General features: G+C 35.2%; 1 long non-coding RNA gene across 1 annotated transcript; it reads left to right on the top strand.

Moving 5' to 3' along the window:
* Positions 1–621: 621 nt before the first annotated feature.
* On the top strand, positions 622–2,353 carry LOC145691766 (uncharacterized). The gene is made up of 2 exons (XR_014132540.1): positions 622–777; positions 1,836–2,353. It is a non-coding gene; the product is annotated as an uncharacterized LOC145691766 (long non-coding RNA).
* The last annotated feature ends 1,714 nt before the right edge of the window (positions 2,354–4,067 follow it).

Raw genomic sequence — 4,067 nt, 5'->3', positions numbered from 1 at the left:
CTTCCGGGCTCAAATCCGGTCATCGTGAGTGAAATTTCCCTGGGTTTTTCCTCAGTCATTCCAGCAAATGCCGGGATGGTACTTGTAATATTAAGTCCAGATCAATACTTTCCCCATCCTTGCCTAATCTATCCGAGTAAATAGACCTTTGTTTATATTAAGCAATATAACCAAAAACCATCATAACACGACGAAAGCCCGTGATGCCACAACCTCAATATGGGTCTAACTGGCAGTTATCGTCAATGTAACATCTTCTTGCACTACGTATGTGGCTTTTGTGGTCTATTTATTTAAGCTAGCAGTAAGTCAATTTCTTCAAGATGTTGGACAACACCAGGGGAAAGCAGGTTGAATTTGAACCCAAGTCCAAGTCCGTAAAAGTACACGCTCTAACCAGTAGTTTGTATTGAAATTGTTACAGTTAAGAAATTTCATTTATGCACTTAAAGGAAGTTGTGATTCTTATAACAAATAGATAAAATACTGACTGAAAAGTAAAATAACAAATGGTAAGGAACACATGTTCGTGGAAGTCATCACTGAGTTTATGTAACAATTAATGATATAATGTTATCATTGTAAATGTTTTAATACAATGGAATTCCATTTCCAGATTGATCAAGATAACAAAGACTTATATCCTGATCATACATCCTTGTTCGTGAAATGGGATTCTGTCAGTAAAAATTTTGGAAAAACTAAGGAAGAAACGGCTACATGACGCTTCAGCAGTCGAACTTTTAAGTCTGTTAGACACAGAAAGTGTTACAGAAGGTAATATTATTTTTATGTTTTTTATTCTTCCTTTATTTCTGTTTCATTAACTTGAAATTGTAATTACTTGTACGAATGAAGTAGATTTTTCTATCTGAATCCAGTTTTATTGCAACAAGTATGTTGTAATGATCATATTAATAGTTATACATTGGTTGTATACATAGGATTGTAGCGTAAACTAAAGTCACTTGTGCCTTTCAAAGTAGTATAAAACTGTTCCCGCCAATAATTCTCCCTCCTCCCACACACACACACTCTTCAAAGACATACGTTGGAAAGAAAATTAAGGTTACGCCAAGAACCCTGTTTTCGGAGTGTGAAGCTGAGCTACGACGTTTCATTACGTATGAACAAATACGAACTCGATACATTTATTTAATAATAACCAAAATAGTGTTCTCAGTGGCTCAGTGATAGACCGTTCACCTCTGGTGCATGAGGTCCCGGGTTCTAACCTTGCTCCCACCAAGTGAACTTTGTGGTGAACAAACACCGTGTGCGTGGGTTTCCTCGGGGTTCTCCAGTTACCTCCCACTTTCTTCATTACACAATTTCATTCATTTCTCATCACAGTCTCCTTAAGCCTAGACGGCATAACCGTGGGGCATAAAACTCAAAACTTTCATTTCATTTTAATAACCAAAATCACTTACTGAGGATAAATGTGATCTGTTCTATATTCTCTGTTGGTAAATGCTAGTGAGGAAGTTCTTATGTCTATTTGAGGACAAGTTGTCGAGTTTGCGTAATTTAGTAGCTTCTGTCTTGTTTGAACGTATCGTTTTTGCAGTCAGATATAAATAGCTTTTAAAAACCTTTGCAGCTTTTAAAGCATTTAATAGCTTTTAAAACATTTGCAGTATTAGTATTGCTTACCAATTTTTTAGCTTCAAAATAACATATATTTATAGGCACAAAATGCATATGTCATTGTAAATATGCAATAAATAATGCTTTCAGACTATTGAGGAAGAAGAAGTGTCTTTGTTCTTATATGTAAGAAAAATTATTTAAGTATGTAACATGATCAGTTAACCTCTCTCTGATTCCAACAGGTAATTGGTGATGTTCAACCTTTCATGGAAACGAGAGACCTGCAACATTCGTTGAGTGTTCGTTGTTGGCAATTACGGAATAAGGAGCTGCTTTACATACAGCTACGTTAAATAACTTTCGTCTGCAATATAGATTTTTGTGTTTCCTCCGAAAATGAACTCTAAGTGATTTGGCCCCTTGAAATTCGCGAAAACAACCTTCATCAATACATTGAAGGATATTCTGTGTTTGAGCTTTAAATGAAGGATAAGTGTTGCTACTAGCATAAAATTTGATTTGCAAATTGAACAAACAGGCATTGTTACAAACAATTCCATATAATTCATTCAATTACGTATAACGCATGGTACTGAAATAACATTTGTTTAGAGAAACGTGATTCAAGCAAGCATAAAATATCAGTAGTTGTATCTGTTTCGACCACTATTGTTTACAGATATATCATATCAGTTAAAAAAAAAATCATATCCAACAATAGTGTATCGTCTGTTTATCGTGAGGAGTACTTATGTCATATACAACTTTTTGCAGAAGAAGCCAAAGATGTTCCCCTTCCTTAGGGAATTCTGCGTTAAACACAAAAAAGTTTTAAAACATATGTCCACACCCTTGAGCACGTTGTCTAGCTCAGTTAAGAATAATTTATAATTTATTTGAAAGATCTTCAATGCTGTTTGCTGGGAGTAAAATTATAACTTTTCTCACAGTTTTTTTTTACCTTTTTTGTTATAAAGATTTATATTTGGCCTAAAAATGTTATTTTATTTTCACTAACCAGTTGATACATGTTAATGTCATTGTTTAATTTTGAATAGATTTATATTTGGCCTAAAAATGTTACTTTATCTTCAGTAAACAGTTAGTTTCGTTATGTAATTTTGAAAAGATTTATATTTGGCATAAAATGTTATTTTATTTTCAGTCAGCAGTTGATAAATGTTAATATCATTGTTTAATTTTGAATTTAATATTTTTGTTCAATTTTGAAGTCTGTATGGCTCAGTTGCTATACTCAGTTATAATAAAATTCTTGTGTAGAAAAGTATTGTAAGTACATGCTTTATATCCTAAATTCGTTCTATTTTTCTCCAAAAGTTGATTTATAACTTTGTTCATATATGTGTGTACATGTATTAGAACTTCATGAAAATGTACATGTATTCATGTACATGCATGCTATCCTAGGAATAAACCGACAAGCCTCGAATATGTGTTCAGGACCTCAGTATAAGAAAACCAAGTTTATTTGCAACTTTGGTCGGAAGCGCCTAATTATGCAGATGACACCAATTTAAGATAATTTAAGACATACAAGAGTGAAAAAATGCGTCTGAGCCGTGACTCGAACCCGGGATCTTCGTATTACCATGCAGATGTGCTACCCAGTCCGCTCTCAGTAACAACAATACATTCTTTCACTCTTTATAACGATGCTGTTCCACAAGGTGGAAGAATGTATGGCTGTTCTGGGAGCGGACTGAATGGTGCAGTGGTAGCGCATCTGCATGGTAAGCGGGAGATCCAGGTTGGAATTCCGGTTCAGTTATATGTTTTTCAGTCTTTGTATATCTTTGATTTCGTGCCTACAAAGGGTCTGGTGTGACAAAATTGGTTGTTTTCTCAATTTATCAATATATTAATGTAATTATTTAAATTGATCGTAGGATACTACATTGAATAAAACAATCGAAGAACTTTGCATACGGTTGAGTACCTCGATACGAGAGGGTTGTTTTAATTTGATCCGAAACGTTTGATTACGGAAAAGTAAGTATGTTCTACTTACCTTCAATTGGCCTCATTTCTGTAATTAGGCATTTCCAACCGAAGTCGCAAATAAACTCTTTACTTATAGTGAGGTTCTGAACACGTGTGCGACGTTTCTCGGTTGTTTTATTCATTGTAGCCGCTCCTGCGAACATTTCTACTGATTATCTTAAATTATTACGGTGCAGCATAGGGCTGCGCGGTGCACACCATCCTTAATCGGCCTTTGTGAAGAACTCCCCACTCCTTGCCCGCGAATAATACAGCTTTGCACTATTTTATTCACGGGTTCGGAAAGTTTATCCCCACGACGATTGTTTAAGGAAGGTGCGATACACCTCACCGTTACGGTCCAGATTTGGACGGGGATCACCTGGGCGAAGATTTAAGGCGTATTGCGAAAATAGATGAGAGCATTACCTACTTTTATGAACCAAACACAGGTTATCCAATAATCACGTTTT

This window comes from Thermobia domestica, chromosome 8 (genome assembly GCF_964235325.1).
Source record: "Thermobia domestica chromosome 8, izTheDome1.hap1.1, whole genome shotgun sequence".
Classification (NCBI taxonomy): Eukaryota; Metazoa; Arthropoda; class Insecta; order Zygentoma; family Lepismatidae; genus Thermobia; species Thermobia domestica.
This window is presented reverse-complemented; position numbering and strand designations above follow the sequence as displayed.